Raw genomic sequence first — 13,517 nt, forward strand, 5'->3', positions numbered from 1 at the left:
ATTTGCTTCAGCGCTTCCAAAGGAGAGAAGCAGCTGACAGAAAAAGACATGTCATATAATTCTCAATTGACAAGGAAGGAACTAGCAGAGATGAAAGGGTTGGGGCCTATACAGCCCTTCTGTGCTACTTGGCTGCCTAGGGCAAACCCACAGTTGATGAATAGAGACAACATACCAGTGACATGCCAGAAGCACTTCATGAAGAGTTGTGTCTGATCATTTCCATGAAACTCAGGATAGTCTCTAGATCTAATTCTCCTTTACCATACCTTTTGCATCTTCATTTCTGCCCACACAAAGTGGTTATGAAATTCCTCTAAATCAGAATTATGCATTTTTCTTGGTGGCAGCACAACGTTCTTTGTTCACAGGTGTAAATGCCTAGACAAGGTGCAAAGAAAAAAATGAGGCATGAGGTCAAGCTGCTGATAGTACTGAAAACAGGTCAGAAACCTTTTTCAAAATCATGTGATATTAACAGTGGGGGATGTGGCCTTCCACACAGGAGCTCTATGAGCTTTGCCTGCCACACTGCCTTGCTGCAGGGTGAAGTAGCTGCTGATACTGACTAATCTCAGTGTAAAATGGATTTGCAGAAAAAATGCTAGCTCACAGTCAGTTCTTCCACTCAGCATCAATGTCAGCTCCAATTTTTCCTTTTGCAACTCAGTTCCTTTACAAAAGAGCTCCACTTAGTGACTGAGGTTACCCATGCATGTATCCTGTCCAATGCATTATAATAACTCTTAGTTGCATAAATGCCTGGAGAGTCAGTGACTGCTTCCAAGGTCCTCGCTCCATCCTCCAGCTTCCGACTAAGTCAACAGCAAGACTCGCATTGCAGGAAATTGCATCTGCCAGGATATAAACTCATGAGAGCTAAGACTAGGGTAAATAAACTAATTCTGATTAATAGAGAAGGACATATCAACTCTCCAAAAAGCAGCATGTAAAATTCTTTGGTATGTTTTTCCAGATGCCCAGCTCTACACTAACATTCAAAGCTTCAGACACAAATCAGTAAAACAAGATCTGCATATACTTTTGGCATTACTGTTGCTATGCTTTCCATAAGCATACAAAATCATTTGGATAGTATGATACATGGAGAACATGTGATCTCAAGGTGTTATTTAGACAAACCTTACCAAGATATGCTTAACTGAACAGACAGTGAAAACTTGAAGTGGTAACTTATACTTGCAGTGAAGCTCTTGAAAGTTGTAATAATCCAGAAATTGTCTGTTCTTCCTGCACAAGTCTGATCAATTCATTTCTCAGCTACACAACTTCTCCCTAAAACAAATAAAACCACACTGGATAGTATTAGAACACCACACTGCATAGTATTATTACATTATACAATGCAAGCAAGCAGTTACATATGGATGAACAAAAGGGAGAATGAAATAATGAACAAACTACTAAATTCTGTAAAAGTATTTAAGCAAAAGTGTTTGAAATGAGGCTGTTTGAACTCCCTCTTTTCAGATGCCAATGACTTGGAAGATTATGGCAATTGCTTATGATAGACACCTAATCAATAAAGAAGAGAAAGAGTGACAATGCAGTTTAATTTAATATAAATAGACTAGGAAAATAAATATCTCTCTAACAGATTAATCCTTTCCCATTGTGTTCCATTCAGCATGTGTGCAAGTCTCTGATGAGATACAAAAAGTGCAAAACTAAGCTAAAATCAGAAGCATGTCTAGAATCACATGAGAAATGCAATAAACACTCAAGTGGATATGCAAGACAAGGAAATAGTTTTCCTCACATTTTATATAGCATATAAAATATATGCTATATAAAATAATATATTATTTTATAGCACTGCAGGCTTCACACAGCTACTAACAATCCTGAATCTGTGATATCCTGGAATGATGCATTTTGAGGCATCTGTATCAAACGGGTAAGAGAAAACAATGTTGTAGCAATTCCGAGTGACTGGAAACATTGTAAATCAAAGCACTAGGGTTAGCATGTAAATAATTATGCACTCTGGCTTAGTTCAAAGCCTGTCATCTTCATTGGAAGGACTCCTGATGACTTGATTGGGCTGTGAATCGCTTATTCTTTGAGTACACATACAATTTCAAAATTCCAGCATATCAAACACAAGTAACATTTTCTGGGCACAATCTCTCTATTAATTATGCTAACATTCTGGTCAGGAAAATCTGCAGAAAAATCTGCAGCCATCCCTTTGGGGATAGGAAAAAGGAAACAAAGTATGTCTTCAATAGCTACAGGTTCCAAAATCCCCAAACCAGAAGTAACAAAAGATATGTATGTCCATGTTACATTTCAGATTTGTATTATATCAAAGGAATGTAAAGTTGACTGCAACATGTATCAAGAAGTTATCAGCTGTAACCAGAAAAAGATTACTCTAAGGCAGGCTAAGGAAGTAGAGAGGCCAAATTTCAACTGCAATATGAACAATGTAAATTATTCCAATATAAAAGGATGGTTCAGGGATGAAGCAAGTGTAAGAAACAGTGGGGCATAATGCAGCAACACTGAAACTTTCATGATTTTAGAAGGTTTCTGGAAATGAGAAATTCAATCCTTACTCCAGAGAGAAGCTGAGCCATCCTCGTGTCCAGCACATCCAGGTAACCTGAAAGATCATCAGCATTTCTCATGCCTCTTCACTACTGCAGAAGATGTAAAAAACAGAGTCCAGGCAAGTGAAGTGACTCTTGTTCCTACAGAATCAGGAGACACTCTGAAGGGATGTTTGTGCACAGAAACAGCTCTCAGCACAACATCAGCAGGACTCCAGACCAGTCGATAATTTCAGGATGGCAGTATATGAGGGCACGTTGTGCTGGAGAGGAGAGCTGATCAATGCTTCATTACACCCTGGCACTCAATACTGGATGCTGCAGGTTGCTCATAGCAGCAGGCATTAGAGTTTGGTGCTTTCTGTCACAACACAAAACTCTTCGTTAAAAACCAAAAGGAAATAGGATCCACTGGTACTCATATATCAGTGCTTCTTGTTCCTGTCCTCTTCTGCCCTGTTGCTGTTTCAAGTCTGCTAACTATTGCTTTTGGGCAAACCAACTCCCTGAAAACATGTAGCGAGACAAATAAATTCTGGTCCAAGTTGTCCCCTCAAGCTCCATCTTTAGAACAAGGCAATGGAAGGAAATGCCATGACTTTCTTCCAATCAGATTGAGATACGAACCCTAGGAAAAAATAAACCTGACCATCTTGATACCTTACCTTCTTTGTGCTGAAAACACAGCAATTACCCATGACCAAGTTCTGGGTTCATTCTTAAACTCAGAATTTTCATCTCTCTTCTCCAAAGTCCTCCAAGACACATGGCTGAGCACCAGACTGAGAAGAGTTCCTGACAATGCAAACTGGAAATGGACACAGGAAAAAACAGTCAAAGCAGCTCTATGGAGATCCGCATACATCTCTGAGACTACAACCATCCCAGGAAAACCCTACTTCACCCACAAGCAGAGAGAATGCCAGCTCCCAGATCAGATGATGTACTGATAATTCATTCGTTTCTTGAACCTCTCTCTCAGATTTTCCCTGGTAGAAACTTCTTGGGCCATATGTTAAATGCTCCCATGCTTCTTTTTGGTAAGTGCCTGGTTCTGATCTGAAATCTGGATCAAATAGAATATAATTCCATTTTGCCTACTTGACAGCCTTACACCACAGGTAACAAAGATAATGCAGAAAATGCAAACCAGCTGCCTCTCCCAGAGCCGTGTTAGCTCTGCCGTGTGGACTTACATTAGCAAGGCAGAGAATCATGTGTGTTGGGGGAGGTGCAATTCCCACAAACTGGAGCTTGTTCCCTGCAGATAGTGCATGGATTCTTTTCACATACAGTCACTTCTCTGGCCATCATTGCACTTAGAGGACATTTCCTTCATTCCTTCAATTGTCACTGATGGAAATCTAGCAGCAAAGTCTCCTCATTCATCTCAATTATAAACACCAGATTTTGACTGAGCAATTTACATCTGCTTACCACTTTGCCTGCCTTGGTCCTTAGAGATGCTAAAGTTTAATTTCTACTAGCATGCAAATGTCATCACCTCGCCTAAATACACGCTTCCATGTGTGTTTTGATTCATTTGTCAGTGGCCAGACTGCAAAGAGATCTCACTGCTATTTTTGGCCCCATCACTTATACAGCCACTTGTCAGCTTCCCAAGCGTTCCACGCTGCAACACTTGTGTGCTTATTAGCACCCATATAATCCAGAAGGAAATGGGCACCCACTCGAAATGGCAGCTCCCAGTCAGATTGGTAAGAGAGCAAAATGAGAAATATTTAGCTAGGGACTAGATAGTTCACCAAGGGCACCATCACACAAGCACTAGTTTGTAGAACACTACCCAACCATGCAGAGCAGTCAAACCAGGGTTCAAAGAGAGGCCTTGCACAGAAAAAGGCCACCTTGTCCAGCACCCTGACTTCTCACTTCATACAAGGTCGGTTTCCTTGAGCAGGTGCTGAAACACAGCTGTAGTGTCAAACTACTCTATTTTCATTATTCCTGTCTTCCCATTCCTTCCTGCCTGTCAGATCTACTTCACTGCCATTAAAGAGAGGAAATGTGTGTATATCACAACACTACCTAAATTCGTGCTGTAAACATAACCCAGGGCTTGCAACGGCAAACGGTCTGGACCATGGCAGGGAAGAACATATGATTCCTAATTCCTAGGCACTGAATTACTCCTTTCAGCTCTCAGCCTAGATTTTCCTACCTGAAAGGGAAGATACTCTGCCATACACCCGAGGGAGCCTGCAAGATTCAATGTCCAACAAGATAAAAGGTAGATCCCACCACAGTGCTCTTTCATACGCGTGCAGCGCACATGTGCCAACAGATTGCTTTTTGCAGCTGCCTTATAGACAGCCAACTCCATGCCAACAGCAGCAAGTTGCAAGCTAACAAAATTAAGACACAGCACTATATTCCATCCCACTGCAGCATGGCCATAGCCAAGGGTTCTGAACAGAGTTTCTTAGGCTAAAGTGTCCAAATTTCTAATGATAGAAGGAAAACAACTCTGCAAACTAAAACAGAGGCTGACAAACTTTCTGTGGGCCCCAAGGTGTTCCAGGCAATCAGTTCATTAATTTGCATTAATTTAACACTGTCAGGGAACAGTAACTCTTTTGTGCTCTAAGGATCCCTGCTGATTTGGCTACAGGACTGAGAGAAAAGGATATCTTATATGGACAAGTTCAGCTACACAGATATTTAGGAGAGGCTTCTCTCCATGGGATGTAGGCAGTTGTTCAGTGGAACAAACACGGAGTAAAGAGAACATTTTGTTCTAACGGTCAGGGAGGAGGCACCAGCTCAAAACCTCAGGTTTCTTTCTGGTACAGTTAGCGCTCTGATTCACAAGCACTGTCAGGCTCATCCTCAGTGGCTGAAGAGGTCGGGTACAAACTAGCATGAGATGTTACAACTGCAGCTGCTGCAGCCAGCTCTAACACAGAGTGCAAACTGGAGCCCTCGGCCACTGCAGCTCCCCCTGTACCTTGTTCACAGGCTGAAACCAGTGTTGGGTTTACGTTACAATACAGAGCTGTGAACTGTGAGGACTCAGGAACTGAACCACTGCCTGGTCTGCTAGAGGTGATTCAGTCTCTGCAGAAGAGCAAGAGGTGGCTGTATGTATCATCTCATACCACCCAGCACACCCGGACTCCTCAGCAGTCTAAATTCCTGCTGCAAGTCAAAAGGATACTAAGACCTTGACCGCTCAGACATCTTTGAAAATAAGACAGCGTCCCAAAAATGCACCAGCATTTTTAAAAATGGATTTGATATCCGTGCAAAACCCCTTGTGCTATCTGCAACCAGACTCTGGCATTCAGAAGTGATTTTCTGTCCTTTGTGTCTGTTTGGCTGGATGCCCAACAGATTTACTCTCAGTCTGAGACGTTACCTCTATAAGAGCTATTCATATGCTCCTGTTAAATTCTATGCAGGTTTTACACCTGCATCTACTAGGCCAATGCTTTTTGCCTTATTCTTGCTTGGCTTTTCTATAGAGACCACACATAACATATTGTTCATTCAGATGACAGACTCAGTAACAAGTTGCTTAGCTAGGGAAAGAAAAAAAAGGTTCCCTTCTTGTCCTGTTTCTTCTTGCTTTTTCTTGGTTACTACCAGTACTTTATGTCTGAAACAAGCTAATTTCAGCAGCTTTCCTGAGATGCTGCAGAACAAAGTTTTTGAAGATGACTGAGGCTCCTGCAATCACAGAGAGCAGGTGGCATTGCAGCAGGTATCTGCTTACTTAACTGATGATTGCTTTAAAGCTGCCAAAATACAAATTTACGTGTGGAGCACCAAAATCTTTGGAGAGATGCAGGCTCTAAAACGAGAAGGCAGCTCTCAGGAGCCTGTAGGTGACGGGACCCAGGGGCGGCACCCCAGGAGGAGCGAGGGCGGCACACGAGGTCCCGCCGCCGCCGAGCCCGGGCCGGCAGCACGGAGCGCGGCCGGCGGGCGACACCCGGTGGCCGGCGCGGCAAGGCCCTGCCAGCCCGGCCGCGGCGCTTCCGCCGCTAACGCTCAGGAAAAGCGCTGATGAGAGCGAGCTGTGTTGAGAGTGAACCACTTAGGCCTTCCCTCAAACGAATCTGCCCTAGACAAACCCAATCAAGTTGATGAAGCCAGGACACAGATACCCCGGCAAGCCCAGGAGAATTAGAGCATAACATGAGATCGGGCAGACCAGGAGCAGGGTAAGGGCCAAGGGAGGAATAAAAGATTTCAGGCAACTGTGGCCAGCTGCCCAAGCATGGTGGCCAGCGAAGAGGTGTGGAGCGCTGGCAAGGTGGGAGAGGGAGTGAGGCTGGGGAGCCAGGGAAAGGAGAAATCTTGCTTAGGGCCACATGGAGCTCTAATCTGAAGGGGGAGATGTCATGTCACACTCACCCCACGGGACAGTGCTAACAAGTTGTCAGACCCTGGGGGCAGAAGGAACTTTGCAACACTGCAGTTGCACTTGCTGAGCTAAGGAGGGAGAGGTGCTGACACTAGCACAACACAGTGCACAGGAAGGAAGGGAAAGGAAGCTGGGACGCACACTGTGTTTGAACTGGGTTAGCTCAAAGCCTGTAGCTATTTTAATAAAAAGCCACACTGAAAATTCAATTGCATCCCTACAATAAAATAAAAGATAAAACTGTTAAGTCTAACTCCAATTGCTGAACTTCAAAGCAGGGTGATTTCAGTCTTGCTTTAAGCAAAAAGGTCATTGGACTCAATCCAGCCACCCCCATAAAGCAAGCAGCAACTCAACCAATCTCAAATTGATAGATAAGGCTGTCTCTTAACAGATCGCTGTCCAGAGAACAACTGACTCCAGTCCTTAAACCCACAGTAAGTTAAATACTTAATGCTGCATTGGAGCACACACAGAAGTTCAAATAATAAATTGAAAGGAGAGAGTTTATAGCTATTTTCTGTTTTTATCAGAGGTTCAGCCAAATTTCTTCGCTAACATTTTAAAGTGAGATTTTTGTCATCCCATCAGGGGCAGCATAGAAGTGCAAAATCAGGCTATTCCCTGGGCAGATGAATAGGAACAGCCAACTGAGTAGGACGTGTCTGGCTTCCTTTGGGTCAGCACACCGCATCTGCAAGGCAAGTGCCAGCCCTACCCCTGGGCTGGCTCATGTCCTGTGGGGATCTCCCAAAGGGGACCTCAGAGGACTAGGACAACACACTGGTGAGAAATATGCAGTTATCAGGGATTCTGTATGGCAGGAAGGAGTTTTCCTTCTCCTTTATTTTATGTCTTGGACAGCACTGGCCTGTCAAGAAGTACTTTGATTTTGGGGTGATTGGATTTATGCCAAGTAAATCTCAGTATTCACTCAACCAGCAAAGGATGTCAGACCCCCAGCTACATGTCTCCATAGCAAACGTTTGGACTCAGGATGCAGTGATGCCGGAGAGGCAGGCTGGCTAGCAGTTCATCTGAGGTGTTTGCACCAGCAATTTACCCATAGGCCTATCTGTGACCCCACTCATCTAGGGTGCAACTTGAGCAGGTGGGTTTCAGACAGAACCAAGTCTTTTCTCTCAAGACATTCACTGTAACATTTATATAAAGACAGAAGTTTTTCCAGCCCTCTGCTACTCTGTCCCTCCACCTCTGGGACCTCCCCTGCATCAAAGCGCACTCTTAGTGTGCTGCATCTCTGTGTCACTGCAAGCTGATAGGACTGGACAGCTGAGTACATCTTGCTGCTACATCTCACAGTCCTTTGTGGGAGTCTGTCAGCAGCAGTACAATCAGATTTGGGGAATTATTATTGTGTACTGGCTTGCTTCCCTCCAAAACATCATTCCAATGGAGATGTGGGTATGATTATGATGGGGAACAGTTGGGGTTTCTCTCTAAAATGCCTTTCTGTGCAGGAATTCTTTCACCTTTTCAATTCAGCTGAACAAAGTACCTTCTGCAATTCTTGCACCTATCTTATCTGTTGGCTCAAAGACAAGCTTTGAGGACTTACATCCTTAATCATGAGAGACCCAATAGCTTTTCAGGAAAATTCATCTTCTTGTCTATTACTGCAGAAAGTCTTCACATAATTGAAGCAACACATCTGCTTGATGGATAGAGTGCCACAACCCTCAGGCTTTTCACATTGAAGATTGATGGCTCCTAGAAATAGGTAAGTGTCATTCACCTAACAACTGGGATCCCAGCTTCTTCAAGGGAATAAATGGACAAGGGAGTAAACGGACCTTTCCACACATCTACAAATTGCTGAACCAACTCCTGGGCACAACAGACTCCGTTGGTACCAAAGACAGAAGGTCACTGCACAAAGACCATCTCAGAGAAGCAGTGGGTACTAGCAGCAGCCAGCCCCTGCTTGCAGAAGTAAAATGACACCTTTTAGGGAGAATCCTTTTAATTTTCCCATGTCTGGGATCAGTTTTAATTCAGAAGAGAGGAGCAATGCTTATAAAAATCATCACAGCACTGAAAGTAACGGGGCTGCTCCCACATGCAGCATGTTTTCAGAATTAGAACTATCGTTCATGTCATATTTGGAAAGGGTACCTGAAAGGTGCGGGCTATTTTTCTTGGTGACTGTTTCTGTGTTGTTATCTGCATCTTGTGTCTCAGTACTACTTTTGCATTCATCAGCAAGACCAGCTAAAAATCACCCGGAGCACCATTTGACCAAGTGCTTATCTGCACAACTGTACAACCCATACCATCAGTTAGGGAAAAACAATTTCCCCTGGCTACTAGAGACAGCCTAATTACCTAATCTGACAGGTTATTAATGGTTCAAGTCAACAAAAAGTATAATGGATGCTGATAAGCACAAGCTGCTTGGATGTTTGGCGCGTATACCCCAGCTAGAAATCACTGCTGTGAAAAGCTGCCGCTGGCCACTGGACTAAATTGTCTGATCTCTCAGGGTTTCATTTAACAGGTCTATCAACATGATAAAGAGACAAACTAGTAAGTTTAGTGCATTAATGAGGACTGTGAAAGAGTCTAACAACATGAAAGATATTTATGTTCCAGGTTAATGTAAAAAAAATCTCTGCTTCATTTCACTGTAATTGCTACACCTTGCCCTTTTATAGGGATAATTTGGGGACAAAAATCATGTTATTGTCTGTACTGGGAAGGAAAGCAGTGCACATAAGGGTTCACGAGGAAATGGGCAGCAAGAGCCAAGAAACAGTCATTTCTTAAAGCACTGTCAGCCCTCCTATAACTTGTTACAAGTGCTGCACTATTTCATGGCTCTGTTCTAAAGATCCAGTTGCTACAGTTATGAGATTATATCAGAACATTAGGTTTTCATTTTAAAGAGAAAAAGGAAACATCTCTCTTGTGGTTACTGAGAACAGTGCACATATATGAATAATGAACAGCTCCAAGCTAGAAAGCAAATAAAAAGGAGTTCATGATTCCAGTTATTTATTGTAATCTCAGGGTTTTCCAGGCCAGTCTTGTAACTGTTTGGCACTTATGATCTGAAGTGTAAGTCTGGAGCTAGCAGCACTGAAGGCTGTTTAAGGATAAAGAGAAAGAAACATATTTGTCCCACAGGCTTCAAGTTCCAGTTAGCAGGTTGAAATGCGGACAATCACTGGGATATCTCTACCACAAAGGCCAACCGGAAGCTTATACCTCCAACACCCAAGAGACAGGTTTTCCACAGATTCCTGTTTAGCTTTGTTTTGGTTCAGTGGCTTTTGTTCTTGTTTTTAGTGGAACATTTTTCAGTGTATTTTGCTGCCCTAGTTCTCTGAGAGATATTTCATGCAACACTTCTGCATGCAGTACACTTCCTCAGCCTAAGCATCCATCCTCTATTGTTCATGCAATGAGAGGGCTTCAGGGGGCTCCTTGAGCAATCTGTACTGTAGTAGAGCAAGTGCATACTTTCAGATATGTCCCATCACTAAGCAAGACTTTATGCCACTGAAATATTTACCTCTGTATCTCTGCAGACCCCCAGCAACATGACATCATACTTGAAAAGTATAAGAGGAAACATCTATCCACTTAAGTGCATCCTGAATAACATGTTTGACTGACACTTAACATGATGAGATTTCAGACTAAGATGTTCCACATTTACAACAGCTTGTACTCCTCAAAAATACAAGTCCTGGAGGCTCACTCACTGCTTCCATTGCTTACAGCACTTTAGACCTAAAGTCCAGCTCCTTAACCAGACAAAGCCACTACTGATTTCCTTGTGTTTTTTCTATGTCAGCAGTAAACCAAAAGAGAACAATAGAAATCTACCTACTCATTCCACAGGTTCCACAGAACCATTCCATAGGAAACACAAATTCTCTAAACCACAACAAAGTGTGGTTTGCAAAAGCTAAGCTGTTTTGATTGAAAAGCAAAGCTATTTTGATTGGAACTGTCCAGAGAAATTCAAAAAAATCAAAGCACTGCAGTAATGTTTACATCTTCAACCATTTTCTCAAAATCATGATATATTTAGCCAATACCAATGGCTTATATTGTCCACAAGACTGTCAATGATGTTCATGATCACTGTCATTAAATTAGACCACAATTAAGACCAACAGAGAAAGTGAGACAGGACATAACCTGCAGCATGTTGCTAGCTTGGATACTGCTGTCTAAGCAGTGGCAAAAGCTGGTGACCCTACTCTAACATGAGGAGAAAGAAGATGCCTCACACAAAACACTCCACAGAAAGTTTGGAACTCAGAAGGCTCAGGAAAAACAGCCTACTGATGCCTAGCAGGTCCAAAAAGCTTCCTCCAACAGGAAGCTGTTCTACTCAAAACAATTTTTCACATCCTGGACTGGATGTTTGAACACTGCCAAGGAAGTTGACTTTAGGGCAATGCAAAGAGAATGTTTCCTACCAATCAACGCTGTTGAGTTTTTAATTGAGTTAAAAACTTAGACAATGAGATCATCATTGTTTAACACTTGTCATTGAGTCAAAAAGTCAGTAATTCTATTGTGCTAGGTTATATGCAAATGAGCTACACCTGTTTCTCTTTTTTTATTATAAACAGATAACATAGTTCATCAGTTGCAGTCACCACAAAACTTCTCACCTGTCTGCAGCTCCTGACTTGCTGTATCTGCAGGATAAGGCTTTATATTAGTTCATTACTGTGGAATATCTTGGGGTCCTGGAGGCTTTAGACACATGCATGCACAAAGTAACCTGAAGGCCTATTGCAAAGAGATGAGACTTACTATACACCCCCAGTGAGGTCTCCTTCAGACTACACTCTTGGTCCTACAGATGACATTGTATATCACTCTACTGCAAAGACAAGAAGAATTGATTCTTCTCTAAGTGGATAAACGCTTCCCAGAAAAGAGCATCATCAAAAATGGTATGATAACACCCAAGCAAACACTGTATCCTTACACAGCATACAGTAACCTGCACTAATCTGGGGTCTTGTCCTTTGCTGCTACTCCTTTTCCCATTTTTAGGATAATAATTCAAGTAATTTCCATCTACAGGATAAGGATATGTGGACTTCTATCTAAATGTCATGTGCACTATAAGGTCAAGAAAGCTAATCACACCTAAAACTAATGTATTTTCCACTAGCAGATTACAAACTTGCAGAAGACTCAAGAATGGCAAAAATATAGCAAGTGACAAAAAAAAACCTGCAGGAAGTACTGTGGACACTTTAGCCAGTACTGGCCACATTACTCCAAGCTGTTCTTCTTCCTGCATATTTAAAACCTGATGAACAGAGCATATATGGAACTGTTTCACAGTTTTGCATTCTCCAGTTGTTTCAAAGCTATAAGGTGATCCCCATCCCCTGGCTCAAAAAAAAAAAAAAAAAAAAAAAAAAAAAAAAAAAAAAGGCTATTTGGTGTTCTAATCTCGAAAAAGCTTTTACTTCCATGACATTGGTGCTAACATCAAAACTCTCATCTCTTTCTGTGACAAGAAGTAAAGGAAAATGTATGCATTTGTATAAAAACGTATTTGCCTGTATGTACAGGCAAAGTTTTATCCTCGATCTTTTTTTCTAGTTTCCTGCATCTACCACAAGAGGGAGCACAGAGTTCACCTGCCTTAAATTGTCCATCCCAGAGAGCAGGTACCGGAGAACTGCTCGACGTTATCATTACCGATGGCCAAGTCCGGACTCATTTGTACAGCACACAGGTCCTCAGACAGTTAAAAAGGACGTTTCTTTTCTTGAGAAACGTGTCACCTCATGTCCGCATTGTGCAGAACTCTTCTGACAGCCCGTGGGTGCTGCAAAGCTCATCTGAAGAACAGAAAGAAAGAGTGATGCTACAGTCTGGTAAAATCCAACTGTCCTCTTCAGGTTGCACTCCAGAGACTATCCTGATGGAAAGAAACCGGCAGATTCATCACAGTACAGGAGAAAAACCACACCTGTAACTGCACATACTTCTTTTAACTGCAGTATACTGTGACTCTCTCAGCAAATACACCCATCTGAAACTAGCTTCCTAGAAAAATTCCCCTGAACACCATTTTCTGCAGAATAAGCTTTATCACAAAGAAGAGGTAAGACCTCTGTAGAGAGGGGCTCCTTGGTCATTCCTTCTCTCTTTCTTATACACCTGTAACCATTGACACTCTTTTTAAATGCTACTGTTACGAAACAGAAAAGATAAGAGAAATAGTTCTTAGATTCAGGCAGTTAGAAGGTGCAGCTGAAAAGTTATGATGCCACCAATACACAGCAATAAATAAAAGCCCATTCTAGCAAAGCAGCCATGCAGGTAATTAGGCCCATTGATACCAATCTACAGAATTTTTAACTGTATCACTCCTACTACTAGTATAAAGCACAGGAAGTTGAAAATCCTTAAACATCACTGGATAAATCCAGACCCAGGTTTGCTAGGAACAGGCAAAGAGACCTGAGCCCTCTGCCACACACTCACCTTCCTCTTAGATAAGCGTACCTGGCTGTAGTTATGCACCTCTCTGCTCAGGTCCA

The sequence above is a fragment of the Rhea pennata genome, chromosome 11 (genome assembly GCF_028389875.1).
Source record: "Rhea pennata isolate bPtePen1 chromosome 11, bPtePen1.pri, whole genome shotgun sequence".
NCBI classification, from domain to species: domain Eukaryota; kingdom Metazoa; phylum Chordata; class Aves; order Rheiformes; family Rheidae; genus Rhea; species Rhea pennata.